The sequence below is a fragment of the Sorex araneus genome, chromosome 1 (genome assembly GCF_027595985.1).
Source record: "Sorex araneus isolate mSorAra2 chromosome 1, mSorAra2.pri, whole genome shotgun sequence".
NCBI classification, from domain to species: domain Eukaryota; kingdom Metazoa; phylum Chordata; class Mammalia; order Eulipotyphla; family Soricidae; genus Sorex; species Sorex araneus.
The window spans coordinates 232,852,962-232,872,473 of record NC_073302.1 but is presented as its reverse complement, the minus strand read 5'-3'; the positions used below and the strand labels follow the sequence as shown (position 1 = coordinate 232,872,473).

The 19,512-nt window shown below is 40.9% G+C and overlaps 1 pseudogene; it reads left to right on the top strand.

Moving 5' to 3' along the window:
* The first annotated feature begins 336 nt into the window (after window positions 1-336).
* Window positions 337-2,539, top strand: LOC101539759 (heat shock protein HSP 90-beta-like; annotated as a pseudogene).
* The last annotated feature ends 16,973 nt before the right edge of the window (window positions 2,540-19,512 follow it).

Here is a 19,512-nt window from a genome sequence, read left to right as displayed (position 1 = left end):
ATTTATTTATTTAAAAAAATTTTTTATTGAGTCACCATGTGGAAAGTTACAAAGTTCTCAGGTTTAAGTCTCAGTTATACAATGCTCAAACACCCATCCCTTCACCAGTGCACATATTCCACCACCAAGAATCACAGTATAACTCCACCCCATCCCCCCACACCCCTAGCCCCCCCCACACCCCTAGCCTGCCACCAAATTTTTTATAAACCGTTTATTTATTTAAAAAAATATTCATCAGCTCTTGAGTCGCCCCCGTGCAGCCTTATTGTGGTGCATGAGCTAGACCCTGTCTGAGCCTGCCCTGCTCCTTAGTGTTCATGGCTCCTCTCTGTCATGACGCCTGAGGAAGTGCACCATGGAGAGGAGGAGGTGGAGACTTTTGCCTTCCAGGCAGAAATTGCCCAATCGATATCTCTCATCATCGATACCTTTTATTCCAACAAGGATGTATTTCTTCGGGAATTGATCAGTAATGCTTCTGATGCCTTGGACAAGATTCGCTATGAGAGCCTGACAGACCCTTCCAAGCTGGACAGTGGTAAAGAGTTGAAAATTGACATCATCCCAAATCCCCAGGAACGCACCCTGACTCTGGTGGACACAGGCATTGGTATGACCAAAACCGATCTTATAGACAATTTGAGAACCATTGCCAAGTCTGGCACTAAAGCATTCATGGAAGCTCTTCAGGCTGGTGCGGACATCTCCATGATTGGGCAGTTTAGTGTTGGCTTTTATTCTGCTTCCTGGCAACAGAGAAAGTGGTTGTCATTACAAAGCACAATGATGATGAGCAGTATGCCTGGGGGTCTTCTGCTGAAGGCTCCTTCACTGTCCGTGCTGACCATGGTGAACCTGTTGGCCAGGGTACCAAAGTGATCCTCCATCTTAAAGAAGATCAGACAGAGTACTTAGAGGAAAGGAGAGTGAAAGAAGTAGTGAAGAAGCACTCACAGTTTATTGGTTATCCTATCACCCTCTATTTGGAGAAAGAGAGAGAGAGAGAAAGAAATCAGTGATGATAAGGCAGAAGGAGAGAAAGGTGAAAAAGAGGAGGAGGATAAATATGATAAAAAGAAGCCCAAGATTGAGGATGTTGGCTCAGATGAGAAGGATTATAGCAGTAAGGATAAGAAACAGAAAACCAAGAAGATTAAGGAGAAGTACATTGATCAAGAGGAGCTAAATAAGACGAAGCCCATTTGGACCAGAAACCCCGATGACATCACCCAGGAGGAATATGGAGCATTTTATAAGAGTCTGACCAATGACTGGGAAGACCACTTGGCCGTCAAGCACTTCTCTGTAGAAGGTCAGTTGGAATTCAGGGCATTGCTCTTCATCCCCCGTCAGGCTCCATTTGACCTCTTTGAAAACAAGAAGAAGAACAACATCAAACTCTATGTCCACCGTGTGTTCATCATGTATATTTGTGATGAGCTGATACCAAAAATATCTGAACTTTATCCGTGGTGTGGTTGACTCTGAGGATCTGCCCCTGAATATTTCTTGAGAAATGCTCCAGCAGAGTAAAATCTTGAAGGTCATTCACAAAAACATTGTTAAGAAGTGTCTTGAGCTCTTCACTGAGCTGGCAGAAGACAAGGAGAACAACAAGAAATTCTACGAAGCATTCTCTAAGAACCTAAAGCTTGGAATCCACGAGGACTCCACTAATCAGCGACACCTTTCTGATCTGCTGCGCTATCACACTTCTCAGTCTGGGGATGAGATGACTTCTCTCTCAGAGTATGTGTCTCGCATGAAGGAGACTCAGAAATCCATTTATTACATCACTGGTGAGAGCAAAGAACAGGTTTCCAACTCTGCTTTTGTGGAGCGAGTGTGAAAGTGGGGCTTTGAGGTAGTGTACATGACCTACGACCGAGCCCATTGATGAATACTGTGTGCAGCAGCTTAAGGAGTTTGATGGGAAGACCCTGGTCTCAGTTACAAAGGAAGGCCTGGAGCTGCCTGAGGATGAAGAGGAGAAAAAGAAAATGGAGGAGAACAAGGCCAAGTTTGAGAACCTGTGCAAACTTATGAAGGAAATCTTGGATAAGAAGGTTGAGAAGGTCACAATATCCAATGGACTTGTGTCTTCACACTATTGCATTGTGACTAGCACCCATGGCTGGACAGCCAACATGGAGTGGATCATGAAAGCCCAGGCCCTTCAGGACAACTCTACAATGGGCTACGTGATGGCCAAGAAGCACCTGGAGATCAATCCTGACCACCCCGTTGTGGAGACACTGAGATAGAAGGCAGAGGCAGACAAGAATGACAAGGCTATCAAGGACCTCATGGTCCTGTTGTTCGAAACTGCCCTGCTGTCCTCTGGCTTCTCACTTGAGGACCCCCAGATCCACTCCAGCCGTATCTACCGCATGATCAAGCTAGGCCTGGGCATTGATGAAGACGGAGTGACAGCTGAGGAGCCCAGTGCTGCTGTTCCTCATGAGATACCCCCTCTTGAGGGTGATAAGGATGCATCTCACATGGAAGAAGTAGTCTAGAAGTTTCTACCTGCAGATTTGCTCTCTATATAGTATCCTAATCCCTTCTTTCAGCAGTCCTGAGTGGCAGTATCCACCTGGCTCTAGTGGTCATTTTTTTGTGTGTCCCATTCCTGTCTTTTCTATCTTAAGGCAGGATAGGGGTAGGGTTTCAAGCCACCCCCCTTCAAATTTGACTACAGGTTTGTATGTTGTGTATTGTGTTTGTTTATTTTGTTCTGAAATTAAAGTATGCAAAATAAAGATGATGTGTTTTCTACCAAAAAAAATTCATCAAATACTTTCCATGGGACAGATATCATGCCAGGAAAATCATACAATGAGAGTTATGAACCTCTCCAAAACAAAATCCTAGGGATAAATCTAGCAAAATAAGTATGAGGGCTGAATATGGTCTAGAGACTGAACACAGTGGCCACTCAACACCTCTATTGCGAACCACAACACCTAATGAGAGAGAGAACAAAAGGAAATGCCCTGCCACAGTGGCAGGGTGGGGTGAGGGGAGATGGGATTGGGGAGGGTAGGAGGGATGTTGGGTGTACCAGTGGTGGAGAATGGACACTGGTGAAGGGATGGGTTCTCAAACTTTGTATGGGGAAAACATGAGCACAAAAATGTATAAATCTGTAACTGTACCCTCATGGTGATTCACTAATTAAAAATAAATAAATTTTTAAAAAAAGATGGGCTACCGCCCCCCACTTCCCAATACTCCTGAAAGCACTGGCAGGCACTTCCGCAAACCAATTCCAACACCACAATGTCAGCTCTGTGGTGACAACTTTGCTTCAGAGACCCATAAATAAATCTCTAAAGGGATCAAAGGCCAGCCTTGCTTCAGAGACCCATAAATAAATCTCTAAAGGGATCAAAGGCCACAGTTTATGTTGGGTTTTGGGACTGAAATCTCCAGGCTTTCTCGGGGGTTGAGATAGACTATCTCCCCCCACCTCTCTGTACTTCTGGAAGCCTCAGCAGTCACATCCACATCCACACCCCAAAGCTGCCACCCAATTATAAATCTACTCCAGCGTAAATATGCTCTTCAAAGTCAATGGCTAAATGAATGAATTTTAAAAACTGTCTTGACAAGAAAACAGAAGTACATTCTGGATTCTTGGACTATTAAAAGCAGCGGTATTTTTGTGATTGTCCATTTGTAAAATTATTCTTACTTAGGAAGTCCTTTGAAATTAAAAAAAAGGACAACTAAGTATCATTATAGACTTTATTATTTCATTGTCTCCAAAATGAACTAAATATTTCAAAAATTAGTTTACCAAAGGCATATGCTCTCTCACCAAAATCACTTCCAATTTATTGGAAGACCAATATTCTTGATCTTCTCAAGCAGCTAATCTTATATGACTGTATAATTATGGACTGCATGCTTACTAGACAAAGATACTAAAGCTATAGCAAGAAGACTCCACTGAAGATCACCCAAAGCAATTACACACAAAGAATAAATTATTTTATCATGGAAGAGCCTTTTTTGACCTTGATATTAACATGTCCTCAGAATTCCAAGAAGTATCATATTTCTTAGGAAAAAACCTATGTTCATTTTTTTAAAAGCACATTTGATTGATTTGTTCTTGGGCCACACCCAGAAGTACTTCTGGCTCTGTGCTCAGGAATCACATCTTCAGTGTTTGGGGGTCCATATGTGGTTCTGAGGTTTCAAACCCAGGTCAGCAGTCACATGCAAGGCAAGTACATTAATGCTTTAACTATCTCCCCAGCCCCATCTGTTCGTATTTTAATTTGCTAGTATAGGGTGATTTTCTAACAGTAGAGTGAACCAATTGTGTGAAATGAAGAAATCCCAGGATACTATTTATAGACCTGAAATCATATATGCTTAGATTGGGAGGGGGAGGAGTCTCTTTCCTATATCTTAAAAAGGAAGCTATTCATTCATCACGTATCTAAAAAATAAATAATAATTACAACTAGAAGGCCATTGTAATACTAAAGAACACAGAATCTACAAGTGAAAAAAAAGATACCACTGTATTGAATGCTTATATGAAGAAAAACATGTGAAAACAATTAAGCTTGCAGTACATCTCAATGAAGGCATCTGAAACAATGAATGAATTCAACATCTATATGATCAAATTCCAAGCGCCCCCTTGTGGACAATCTAATAACCTTAAATATAAAATCTGTTTTAAGTTTTCCTCCAGCCTTCTAGCCCCAACCTCAGGGGGCTCCGAGTGGGTGGGGCTGAAAGTCCCAATTCTTCAGTTACAATGTCTGCTCCTCTGGCAACTCACCTCTACCCTTTGGGACTTTTCAGAAGTTCCTTCACTGACATAATAAAAGACATCTCTTATGACCCAACAGCTAGAAAATCTGATTTTTCTCAGTTGGGAGCTGGGAACTGCGGACAAACATAAAATTTATATGAGAAATATACATGGGCTCTCTGAATAACCACATACATATTTTCCTTATAGATCAAAATATCACATGTAGGATACAAATTTGTCCCATAAGGTAAGGTGAAATGTATACTTTAAAAATGTACAGCCTTGGGGGCTGGAGCAATAGCACAGCAGGTAGGGCATTTTCCTTGCACACGGCTGACCTGGGTTCGATTCCCAGCATCCCCCATGGTCCCCTGAGCACTGCCAGGAGTAATTCCTGAGTACAAAGCCAGGAGTATGACCCAAAAAGCTAAAAAAAAAAAATACAGCCTGGGGGCTGGAGCTATAGCACAGCACAGGGTAAGGCATTTGTCTTGCACGTGGCCAACCTGGGTTCGATTCCCCGAATCCTACATGGTCCCCCAAGCATGGCCAGGAGTTATTCCTGAGTGCAGCGCCAGGATTTAACCCCTCTGCATCGCCGGGTGTGACCCAAAAAGAAAAAAAAATGTACAGCCCTTCGGGTCTGGAGCACTTGCCTTGATCATGGCCTGCCTGGGTTGGACTCCTGACAGCTATATGGTTCCCTGAGCACTACCAGGAGTGATTCTTTAGCACAAAGCCAGAAGTAAGCAATGAGCACCATTGGGTATAACCCCCACCCCTCCCCGTAAGAAAATAATGTACTGTCCTTTTTCTTTGGGGGAGGCAGGATCTGACTTCTTTTGTTCAATGGTTCTTTTTTATCAATATTAATGAATTTAAAATAGCCTATATAATAAAAATTACCCACAGATATGTTTCATCAAAAAATTTCTGTCTTTTCTTTTTAAAATAACATTAAGTAGACAGTATTTTTAAAAAATAAAATTCATTAAAAAATTTTTTTTGACAAGCAACATGATTTACAAAATAGACATAGTTGGGTTTCAGGCAAAGTTACAACATCAACTGATCATCAGTGTCAACTGTCCTCCACCAGCATCCCCCGACTTCCACCCACTGCCCAGTCTCCCTTTATGACAGGCACATTTTAAAGTTTGATTATTATAATATATATCTCAAGCTTTAAGATTCGTTGCTTCTGTGGTTCTGATCTATAAGAATACAACATCTCTGTACCATCAAGGTCTAGATGGTATGCTATCAGTGTAATGGGTACAGGGCATACCTCTATGTCCATTATTTTCAGTCCGTCTATTCTTACCCCCATTGATTTCTCTCCTCTATTATTCTCAGTCTATAATTTAGGGACCTGGGAACTGTAGGTGCCCCACTTAGATACTTTGCACTCCCCACCCTGTAACTCTATATACCACAGAAAAGTGAGAATATACCAAACAGCCATTCATTTTAGGTGACCTGTGGCAAACAGAGTTAAGTGCACTCCAGTAACCCTTCTCCCCCTCTCTTAATTCTTTCTACTGTGCTCAGTGAAACATTACATTTCCTCAGCTTTAGTACAAATACAGTGGCCTCATGACAGTTCTAGATGTTAAGGAGAATTGTTAGGTGGAGACCCTTGGGAAGCACACTGAAATCATGCTGTCTTGAATGGCCCTCAACCTGGTCCTTTTTCTTTCATTTTCTGCTTCCTTTTTCCTTTGAGTGATAGTTGAAGCATGTGAGCAGATGAAGCCATTTTACGAGATGGGGTAAAAAGCCACTCATGAAAACATAGCAGAATGGAAAGCCAGCAGGACTCTGGGTCAGAAAGGCATTATCAAACCACAGCACCAGCCCTGGACAGCAGACTGCTAACTCTTCCTTTTACAGTACAACAACAAACACCTTATATGTTTTAAGTCTTCATATACAGCCTCACGTAATAAATCTGCTCATGTAAATTTTAACACTGTGTACTGATAAAACTCACTTTACAGATAATTTGATTAATACTACCTTCATATGGGGCTGGAGTGATAGCATAGCAGGTAGGGCGTTTGCTTTGCATGCGGCTAACCCGGGTTCGATTCCTCCATCCCTCTCGGAGAGCCCGGCAAGCTACTGAGAGTATCTTGCCCTGATGGCAGAGCCTGGCAAGCTACCCGTGGTGCATTCGATATGCCCAAAACAGTAACAAGTCTCGTAATGGAGACATTACTGGTGCCCGTTCAAGCAAATCAATGAGCAACAGGATGACAGTGACAGTGCTACAGTGCTACCCTCATACGAGAAAAGCAATCCTCAGGAAGAGTGTATGAAGATGAACTATGATTCACTTTCACTTTAAGACTTTTTTAAAGATTTTTCTAAAATATTAAAAATCAAGTCCTCTTTAACAACCTGTATGAAGTAATTTAACATTTCATGACTCCTGGCTTTGTGAATTTTAAAATGCACATTTTAAAATGATGACATTTGAGGGCCACAGAGATAGATAGTACCAGAGGAAAGGCACTTAACTTACACATGGCTAAGCCAGGTTTGACCTTTGCCACCACATATTATCCTCCAAGGACCTTCAGAAGTGATCCTTGAGCACAGAGACAGGAGTAAACATGGGACATTGCTGAATGTTGCCACCAAACAAAAATTAAATAACATTTGAAAAACGTATAGGCTCTGGTCAAAAACTAGTTTTATCCCCTTTGTGGTCCTAAAACAAATTTGCAATTTGAAGTTACTCAAAATTTGTATTCAAACTAGCTGATAAGCAATTTCTGTAAGACATTACTGAGAATTACCTTTTTTTTCTAAGTTAAATTTTGGGGTAGTGGGTTATGTTTATTGTTTTTGGTTCACACTCAGTGGTGCTCAGGGCTTACTCCTGGTTCTGCACTCAGAGATCACTCCTGGCAGACACCCTACCCTCTAGATTATTGCGACAGCCCCTGATAATTACTCTTAAAGACTAAAGGGTCTAAAACATAAATCAATAAATATATAGAATTTCTAAAGTGTTAAAATGTTAAGACTCTATTAAAAAAATCAAAAAAAAACCCAAACAAAATAACAACTAATTTAAGCCCTCTTCTCTAATTATCAACCAAATAGAAAAACCAAAATCTTGACATTACACAAATAGCATATGCCTGAATTTCACAAATATTTTTTGGTTTGGTTTTTTTCCTGAGCTTTGGAGTGGCCACCGCCTATCTTGATTCTTGGGGGTCAAACACAGTGGTGCTTGGAGTTCTGGGCAGTGCAGGAAATAGAATCTGAGCCTCTGTATGTAAGTGTGTTCTCCAGCCCTTTCCCCTGTCCCCACAGATCTGGTTTTGAGATTTTTTGTGGAGTTTTTTTGGGTGGTGGCACACCCAGAGTTGCTCAGGGATTACTCCTGGCTCTACACTCAATAATTACTCCTGGTGTTGATGGGGGCACCATATGAGATGCCGGGACCAAACCCATATTGGCAACATGCAAGGCAAACACCCAGCTGTACTATCGCTCTAGGCACCCCATAAATATTGTTCTTATGTAAAGAATAAGGTTCATTGTATCTTTGTCTTTGAGTAGGGAAGATTTCTGGATATGGGACTCCTAAACACCAATACTATTATTCAGGAGTTGACTACTTTCTTGCCAGCTCCTTGGCTATATTGCTAATACCTGCTGTCCAGACAAACCCCTTCTGGATTGCACTGTGTAAGCAAACCCAGAGACTCAGACAACAGCGTTTTCCCAGGGAACAGACAGGGCTGTTCCATATGGGCCAAAATTTTTGTTCTTCCTTTCAGCCTAGCAAGGAGACTACACACTTGTGTTTTTCAAAACATTTCTTCAGTCCTTTCCCAGAAAGAAATAAGATTCTCTGCCTGCAGAGTTAAGCATCTTAACTGATTGAACCACCCCCGGAAATTAAAAACAAAAACTTATCAAGAACGCTAAATGTATTTTCTCCCAACACACATGTGTTCCAGTGACTGGATAGCATTTGAAAAAACAGATTATAGCTTCTTAGATGCTTTAGTGTCTTGCCATGTCACGACAGCATTTTATTTATTTTTATTTATTTTTTATTGTGGAAAGTTACAAAGTTACAAAGTTTTCAGGTTTAAATCTCAGTTATACAATGCTCGAATACCCATCCCTTCACCAGTGCTCATATTCCACCACCAAGAATCCCAGTATAGCTCCACCACGACAGCATTTGTTACTCCCTTCCAAGAGGCTGAGGCTAGTGATACCCAAACTTTTAAAAACTTTAATACTGGAGGTGAGTTAATGAAAAAGCAGTCAAACTGTTTTCTATTATGTAGGTAGTACTTTATAATTGACACATTGTGCGTAATATAATACACGTTATATACCATTTATAATGTTATAAAGTAGTACATTATATTCTACAGATTGCGATTCTACATATTCCACATTAACCTTTAAAATAACCTTTCTAACCTCTTCTAAGTACCACTAGATGGCGACAGGATTCCAGCAAAGCAAAGAATGGCCTTTTTTTTTCTCATAAAAAACAACAAAAACATTTTTCTTTTTCCAACTTTCCAAGACATAGAAATAAGAGCACCTAACCCCTGGAAAGAGCAAAGACACGTGCATAGAATGCATATTTATCCCCCAATTCATTTAATAAGACTTCTCTGCATCTTGCACTAGATGTTTGCAGTCATTCAAAGAGCGATTTCTATAAATGTTCTATCCTTGGAACCTCCATGAACAGCGGTCAGCGTAATGCTCCTCTTACAGGTATTTTTCAAAGTTGTTTCTAATAAGATAGGAGGGTTTTCGGAATGGTGTGGTGAAGTTACATGGGCAATGGTCTTTGCAGAGGGAAGGAATTGGGCTCCCTATTTCCAAACCCTCATCCAGAGAAAATCATATACGTTTCCTCCTGGTGGTGCTGAGGAACCATAGGGAGGATGCTTGCTAGAGATCAAACCTGGGTTGCCGAGTGCAAGGCAAGCACTATATCCACTGAATTCTCTGGCCCCAAGAAAAGCACATAATCTCTTTAAAATTAGTGTCATGGGGCTGGAGCAATAGTACAGCAGGTAGGGCATTTGTTTTGCATGCGGCCGACCCGGGTTCGATTCCCAGCATCCCATATGGTCCTCTGAGTACTGTCAGGTGTGATTCCTGAGTGCAGAGCCAGGAGTAACCCCTGTGCATTGCCAGGTGTGACCCAAAAAGCAAAAGAAAGAAAAGATTAGTGACATGTTGTAATAAAATAAATAAGATTAACTTCTTACAGAATTATTGAAAAACTCAGATCCCACATAAGCTCAAATAAAACACATAAAATGCCTAAAGATATGTAGGTGCATTTGTAAATCAATGTGCCTAAATTTTTAAAAATTATTTGAAAACAATTAAGAGCAAGATCTTTTTGTTAGTGTTATTTTAACTGCTTCCAATTCAACTGAACATTTTATTTTCATAAGTACTCCTATTTTTTTTACAGATTTTCATGTTCTCTGATTATTTTTCAGATAAAAATTCAGCAAACATTCTGAGAATTATTAGTTTTGGGGGATTGTTTGTCTTTTAGGTTTGGGGCTACACCTGGCAGTGTTTAGGGGTCACTCTTGGCTCCATGCTCAGGAATTACTCTTGGCAATGCTTGGGGGACCGCATGGGATGCTGGGGATCAAACCTGGGTTACCCATGTGCAAGGCAAATGCCCTACCTTCTATACTGTCTCTTCAGTCCCCAAGATAAGCCTTTACTATCCCAGAAAGATAGTATGATGGGTAAGGCACTTGTTTACATGGGATGAACCCAGCTTAATTCCTGACACTTCAAGTACTGCCCTGGTCCTCCAACCACTGCCAGGAGTAATTCCAGAGTGCAGAGCCAGAAGTAAACCCTGAGCACAGTTGGATGTGGCACACACACACACACACATACACACAAAAACCCAAAGATAAGCATTCAAAAGATAATTATTTCTCTTTTAAATAGGTTCTTTTAGGTTGCAAGTAAGAGACACACCTAGTTTTCTACTCAGCCTGAAAAAAAAATCTTCTTCCATTCTTCTTCTACAGCAGAATTCCTGCCCAGCTTTGTAAGGGGAGACAGAGTTTAGAGATCTTTTTAAAGGATTCTTTTTTGCTTGGTTTTGTTTTAGGGCCACACCCAGCAGTGCTCAGGGGTTACTCCGGGCTCTGCAATCAGGAACTACTCTTGGAGATACTGGGGTGGGGTGGGGGGAGGGGTCACCATATAGGATGCCAGGGATCAAACCCTGGTCAGCTGTGTGCAAGGCAAATGCCCTACCTGCTAGACTATCACTCTGGTCCTCTTTTAAAGAAGATTTAAAGATAAATTAATTAATTGAAAGAAAGAAAGAAAGAAAGAAAGAAAGAAAGAAAGAAAGAAAGAAAGAAAGAAAGAAAGAAAGAAAGAAAGAAAGAAAGAAAGAAAGAAGAGAAAGAAAGAGGATTCTTTATGTTCTAGCAATAGTCTCACTAAACCACTAAACAAAATATTTTATTTGGGCCTTGCCACAGTCCTTATGTTCTTGCTTAGAATATATCTAGAAATATGTACATAATTTTCTTCAAAGCCTTTTTTTTGAGGGGTGGAGGTTAACTATGTTTTACTCTCCAATATTCCTCTGGTTTAACTTTCTTACTCACCACTGGCATTTATTCATAGACATGAACAGAAGAGAATCTACCTACAATAAAGCAAAAAGGAGCAACTGATTTTTTTTATTTTAATTTTATTCTTTAATTAGTGAATCACCATGGGGGTACAGATACAGATTCACACATTTTTGAACTTGTTTTCCTTTCATACAATGTTTGCAAACACATCCCTCCACCTGTGCCCATTCTCCACCACCAATAAACCCAGTATCCCTCCCACCCCCCAATCCCATCTCCCCCCCACCCCAGCCTGCCTCTGTGGCAGGGTATTCCCTTTTGGTCTCTCTCTCTCTCCAATTGGATGTTGTGGTTTGCAATAGGGGTATTGAGTGGCCATTGTGTTCAGTCTCTAGTCTACTTTCAGCACGCATCTCCCTTCCAGCTCCGGATCTCCAACCACATTTTACTTGGTGTCCCCTTCTCTATCTGAGCTGCCTTTTTCCCCAGCATGTGAGACCAGCTTCCAAGCCATGAAGCTAACATACTGGTAATTTTTTCTACTATTCTTGGATATTAGTCTCCTACTCTGTTATTTTATATTCCACAGATGAGTGCAATCTTTCTATGTCTGTCTCTCTCCTTCTAACTCATTTCACTTAGCATGATATTTTCCATGTTGATACATTATATGCAAAGTTCATGACTTCATTTTTTCTAACAGCTGCATAGTATTCCATTGTATAGATGTACCAGAGTTTCTTTAACCAGTTATCTGTTCTCGGGCACTCGGGTTTTTTCCAGATTCTGGCTATTGTAAACAGTGTTGCTCCTACTAAGCAGTTTTAAATAAAATTTATGATATGATTTTTTATATCACTGTCACTGTCATCCCATTGCTCATCAATTTGTTTGAGCGGGCACCAGTAACATCTCTCATTGAGAGACTTATTGTTACTGTTTTTGGCATAACCAATACACACGGGTAGCTTGCCAGGCTCTGCCATGCAGGCTCCATACTCTCAGTAGCTTGATTTTTCATATCATAAATTTTATTTAAAACTGCTTAGTAGGAGCAACTGATTTTTATTAAAATTTATAGTTAAAATTTATAGCATTTACCAAAAAAATATGTATAGCATGTACACATATGATTGTTTCTGTACCTGAAGGCTTTCCACAAATTTTTTCCAATTTCTCTTTAATAGAAAAAATTTGCTTTTCTAGTTTTTCATTCAATTCAAGCCGAATAACATAACAGGTTTTCCATTAACCACCTGAATGGAAAGGGAGAGAAAACTCAAGGTTATCACCTTTCATTTCCCTCAAAAATTACACTAATCAGCTCAGTCTTATTTTGTATTTTACTTGACTTTATTAGCAATCCAGATGAACTAGAGTGAATTAATTTTTAAGTATGCAATTCCATGTTAGATAAGATCTTTCAGATTATAGACTAATTGGCATCTGCTTTACATATTTTAACCTTTGTAATCATTTTCAAAACTCATTAGTTGCCTATTTTAAATGAGAAATCCACAGCTTAGAGTCAAACAATATTTTAAAGGTTGAGCTAATAAATGCAAGAATTGGGGTTTGAACCCTGTGACTTGAAAGTAGATCTTCTTTCAAAGCAAAGTTTCTTTGCTTATTTTTTCTCTGGAAAGTCCTGTGCTCTTTATTGAGTGTGTACTTCTCTCTTCTCTCTTTCCCTCCTCTCACCTCTTTCTAAATAAGTTTCAAAAACAAATCTGTGTTGCTTCACCAAAAAAAAAAAAAGAAAAAGAAAAAGAAAAAAATTTTGATATGAAAGGAAATTCAAAATCACTTTAAACCAGTCCAAGTAAAAGATAAGCTGTGATCTTTGAGACTGCCACAATGAAACACACTAATAAAAGATCGTCCCTCACCCTGAGCACAGCAACTGCCCTCTTAAATGTGCCTGACATGCAGTAACCAAAAGTCATTATTTAAAACACAGGTAATGTGGATAAAAATAAATTTAAAACCCCTGTGTGTGTCTGGGGTGTGGATAGGGGAAGGATACTCTGAGCAGTAAGTTCACAAAACTATTGCTTCTTCGGTCATCAAACAAACAGGAAAAACACTACACTTTTACAAGGAAAAACCGAATTGTTTTTGAAATTTAAAGGACTTGGGCTAAGAACAATAGAAGGAAAAATCAAACCCTAACCTAAAAAATCCAGAAGTCTGATTCATGTTCAATGAAATCAAATTTATGAGTGATCTTAGAAGAAGTCTATACAATAAGAAAAATATTAAGAAGGAAAGGAAAAAGTCTAACATGTGGCTCTGTAAGTATACGAAAATAAAAGAAAATTCTATCACCAAGCAACCCTAGGATAAGGGCAGGGAGAGACATGTAAACTTTGACACGACACATAAGCAGATACTATGGAACACAGAGATGAATGATCTGTAAAATGATAGAAAGGAACATGACATAAAAAGATCAAGATTAGTGAAAGGGGCCAGAGAGATAGTGCAGAGCACAGGTGCTTGCCCTGTGTGTGGTAGATCTGGTTCAATACCTTGCACAACTTATGGACCCACAAACTCCAGCAGGAGTGATCCCCGGGCACAGAGCCAGGGTAAGCCCTGAGCACAGTCAGCTATGGCCCAAATCTTTCCCACCCCTCAAAACCCAAACCAATGCCCTCCCCCAATAAAATACACAGGGCTAGAAAGATAGTACAACTTGTAAGACTTCTTGCCTTGCGTGTGACAACCCAGTTTCTATTGCTGGCACCACATCTGGTTTCCAGACCATCACCAGGAGTGATTCTGGAGCACAGAGCCAGGAGTAAGCTCTGAGCACAGCCAGGTGTGACACCCAAACAAAACAACAACAAAAAGATTGACAAGAATCAGGAAAGGATTCTCAGTGTACATAATACTTGTTCCAAGTTCGAGAAGATGAGAAAGAACATATAAGCATCATACACAAAAGCACCAACACATCCCCCAAAGGGGGTGGCACAGCCTTATGAAGAGAAGCTCTTGTGTATGGAATAGTTTGCTGACGGAAATCTCTGGAGACCTTAGGAGGAAAAAAATCCAACAGGAGAATGGTTGGTTTCATTCACGTATGTGATCACTTTCTAGTATATTTATGAGATCTTGAGCAAGTTACTTTTCTGTGCTTTCATTTCTTATCTGTAAAGTAATTATAATTAAAGTTTCGACCTTATAGGATGTTGGAGGGTTAACTGAGAGGTATTAGAAACAGAAGAGTGCAGGACACATAAAAGGTCATTAGTTTCATCATTGGCATCATCACCATCATCCTAAGAAATTTCTTAAAAATTATTTTTCCAAAAGAGTGGCACTCTTTCAAAAAAGTAAACAAGAAAAAAACTAGCTTCTGCTTAAGGTCCTGGTCTATGGTATTTTATTATGGTATCCCATAATAAAATTTTTATTTTTTAAAGAATGTTTTAATTTCTGGGCCAGGGAGATAGCTCTAAGGCTTTTCATGCTGGAGCTCTGAACCCAGCACCCTGACCTAACCCTCAGAACTGTGGAAAATGATCCCTGAGCACTGACTCAGGAGTAGTCCCAGATCACTGCCAGGTGTGGTTCAAAACCTGAATGAGAAAGAGCACAATCTGCATTTGTTTCCATTCCATTTAAATTTATTTCATGCATAAGAGCTTTCTGGGGAGGGTGGGGGTTGGTTCGGGCTATACCTGGCAATGCTCGATTTCTCTTCTTCCAGGCTGGGCCCACATGCAAGCAAGCACCAAGACCCCCCTGTGCTTTCACACAGATCCAAGATGAATTTTTATCCATACGTATGAATAGAAGCAGGAAACATATTCTTTCCCTCCTCTCTCTCCTCTCCCCCAACCTTAAACACAAGGACACATGAGAAGGCTTTGTTGCTACTGCAGGCAGGAAGTAGACTCTCAATAAGAACCAAACAGACTGGCCCCTTGATCTTGGAATTTCTCAGCTTCTAGAGCAAGGAGAAAAATTAGCTTCCAAAGGTTAAGGCCTCAGTCTGTCATTTTGTTTTTGTTTTTAGGTCACACCCAGCAATGCTGAAGGCTCACTCCTAGTTCTGCACTGTGGAATGATGCCTGGAGGGCTCAGGAGACCAAATAGGGTGCCAGAGATCCACCTCTGTTGGCCATGTGCAAGGCAATCTCCCTACCCTCTGTACTATTATTCCAGCCGCAGTGTATCATTTTTTATTGTGGCATCCCAAGCAAATTAATACAATGATCACTTGTTACTTTCACATCTCTGTGTATGATGCAGGTTCTTGTGAAATAGTCTATTTGTCACAAATCTCACAGATGAAAATTAATCTCCCCTATTGTCCCCCTAGGTATCAGACAGACGATATTTTCTTAAGCTGATAATAACCTGTCCCTAAATTTTACATCATGATCACATGACAGTGATACAGTGATCACATGGTTCTAATAAACTAGAATCTGTTTCTTGTTTATCTATATACCATGTCCTTCCTGCGATGTGACATAGAGAAGTCCTAATTCCCAGTACTCAAAATGTGACTGCAAAAAGTTCCAGCAAGATGGCACAGAGTGAAGATGACACACCAGATTAACCCCCTCCCTGTGCTTTAAGTGATAAACTGTTGGAAACACAAGCTCCCCCAACGAAGCAGAACTATAGGAACCGTATCAGCAAAAAGAGAAAAAGCAAGAGACATTGGATAGATCAGGATGAAACACAGGCCTCCTACAGCATCACTGTCAGGTGCTGTGTAACTGTGGAGTGGGGGAGGGATGGTAATCTTTTAAAAATCCTATTTTCTGGACTGGGGAGATAGTTCAAAGAGCTGGAGTGAGCACCAAGTATGAGCAGGATCCTCAGCTCCATTCTTGGTTCCCACTGATCTCTTGACAATGCCAGGCATAGAGTACTGGTATAGAGCCCCAGCACTGCTGGGAAGGACCCCAAAAATAATTAAAAAAAATAAAATCTTACTTTCTAACTGTCTCTGGTTGGTATTCTTTCTTAAAGAAACTATTTCTTCTATTGTTGTGTCAACCTAATTTCTAACTATTTATTAATATACTGGATTTTCAACTGATAACCTGAGATATTCTGAATACCTTAAAATATGAAGATTATATTTGTACTCTTTCGGTCAAATGGTTATAACTCTTATCTATGTTTCATAGTTCATTGCCTATTTTTACTGAAACTCTTAAAATATTATTTAATTTTAGTGGTTGAAAAGCATCTTTTTTCCCTAGGAACGAAAGTGACTCTAACATTTTGCCACTAAGTATTATGCTAGTTCTAGAGAAATCGGAAGTAGGAGAGACAACCCCAGAAATGCGAGAGGCCTGGTCCCTGCCCTGCTAACACTGATGCAAGCAGACCATGTGGGTGTCCATCCCACCTCATACCACCCCCTCAACTCCAGGAAGAAGCAAGTCCATGGAAAGTCAAGAGCCAATGCCCCATCTGCCAATGGCTGGTACCATCTACAGGTACCCATTACACCTACTCCACCACTTAACTGGAGAGCATCAATGCCACCACTGTAGGTAACAGTAGATAAATGGGCAAAGAGGGAGGTCGAGAGATACAGAGAGCTTAATATCTACCACCTTCCCCACACCAGACATAAAGAAGTGGAGGAATTCACCTATGTTAATGGGTCATGACAACTGCCTTAGAAGTATCCCAAGCATGCAAAATCTCTCCAACTTCTCTGCTAAGGAATTTCAAGTAAAAGTTATTAGGGTGCTCACTGAATTCAAGAAAATAGAGTTCTGACAAAAAAGTTAAAAGTATGACAACAGTTCAATCAGAAATTATTTGAACTGAAGGGCATAGTTGGAAAATTTAAAAAATACATTAAAGACCAGAGAAATGGGTCAGCGGATAGAGTAATTGTCTCACACGTGGCCAGCCCAAGTTTTACCCAGGCCCTGCATATGGTTCCTTGAGCATCATTCCTGATGATGAATGATCCCTGAGCACAGAGCCAGGATTACTCTGAGCACTGCCAGGTGTGCCCTTTGCCTCCCCCCTCCCCCGACCCCCCCCCACACACACACTCTGCCCCACCAAATCACAGCAGAGGGACTGGAGAGATTACAGAGGTTAAGGCATTTGCCTTTCATGAGTCCGATCCTAGTTCAACCTGTATATGTTTCTGTGAATACCAGCAGTTGTGACTCCTCATTTTAGAGCCAGAAGTCCTGAGCACAATCAAGTGTGTCTTTCACCTCCACTCACCCCCAAAAAAATAAAATGAATGAATTCTTTGTTTATGGATGTTGGGGGTCTCAGCAGCCAGCCTGAGACCCTGGCCAAATCCCCTGCCCCTAGAAACAGGAGCAGGCTCTATTTTCAGGGGCCCAGGGCCCTGTGCCAGCACTCCACCAAAAAAGGAACTCTGAGGAGATAACTCAGTGACGGAACTGACAGTCATCTAACATACCTGGCCTTGAGAGCAGGGGTGGAGGGGATATAAATCATTAGCTAACATCTGTAATGAACTCGACGAGGTGATAACCAGGTATGCACAGTATGCATGTAAGCTACTTTGAAGTCCATGTATAAATATCCTGTGTGAGGGCTAATAAAATGAGAGCTGCTTGACCTCCAGCTCTCCCCCCTCTGTGTGGTTCTTTTTCAGTGGCAGTGGGGAGTCCGTGGTTCGCAGAGGGGCTGGGCAGAGGCTTCTCCCCTTCCCACTCCCTCTCCCATAGGGAGTAAGTCCGGCGGCCTTGGGGGATCATACTCCAGTGTGCCGGGGGTCGAATGGCCAGGACCCTGATACATGGACTGTTGATTCTTTTCTGGTTGGACAGTTTACTTACTCCATTAATATGTTCATAAGTTTTACAGTCCTGTAGTATTCAAAGTAAAAACCATCCAATACTTGTCTTTTTCCCTTTATTTTCACTTAATTATCTTACTTTATTTTCACTTAATTCTCTTTGGCACTTTCCATTTTGCAGTGAGTAACAAAATTTCACTCTTAAAGCAGAACAGTATTCCATTGTACAAATGCACAACATCATTCTGTTACTTCCCTATTAAAAGGACTGGAGTGACTGGAGTGGGTAGGGCATTTGCCTTGCATGCAGCCGACCTGGATTCAATTCCTCCATCCCTCTCAGAGAGTCCGGCAAGCTACCGAGAGTATCCCACCCGCACGGCAGAGCCTGGAAAGCTACACATGGCGTATGTGATATTCCAAAAACAGTAACAACAATCTCACAATGGAGATGTTACTGGTGGAGCAAATCCATGAACAATGGGATGACAGTGCTACAGTGCTACATAATTAATTCAGGATATTTGTGTACTGTTGGGACTGTTCTAGAGAAGCAGAGAAAGCAGATGATGTAGCAGAGGATGACAACTAGCAGTGGAATGATATCCTCGGGAAGGAGAATAGATGGGCTCTACTGTCTAAGACGAGGAGGGATTACCTTGATTTAGACTGAGGACAGGGTCAGAGAGATAGCACAGTAGGTAGTACATTGGCCTTGTATGCAGCTGATCTGGGTTTGATTCCCAGCAACACCTGAGCCCTGCCAGGAGTGATCCCTGAGGTCAGAGTGAGGAGTAAACCCTGAGCATTACCAGGTATGCCCCCCCCCAAAAAGAGTAAGGATGGAACATGCAGAAGGACAAGAGCAAAGGAAGAGGATGTGCAGAGGTGAGTTGAGTAATGGTTTGGATAGAAGAATGTTTAAATTCTCTTCTCATTGCTGCCCTTGATTAGCTGGAAATTGTAAAATGATCTAAGCAGTAGATATGCCTAGAAGTGTCACTTGATTTTATGTTTCTTTCACAGTATTAAAACAATAGTTTAAAAATTCCTTTAGTATTGTCCAGTGTTTTCAGATAAACACAAAATCATTAGCATCATATTAAAAACCACTTCCATTTATTGTCTCCATAGCCTTAATCTCATTTCTTACCACATTCTCTCTCTCTCTCTCTCTCTCTCTCTCTCTCTCTCTCTCTCTCTCTTTATTGTTTTTTTTTGGGTCACATTCAACAATGCTCAGGAGTTACTCCTGGCTCTGCTCTCAGGAATTACTCTTAGAAGTGCTTGGGGAAACATATGGGATGCCAGGGATCGAACCCAGGTTG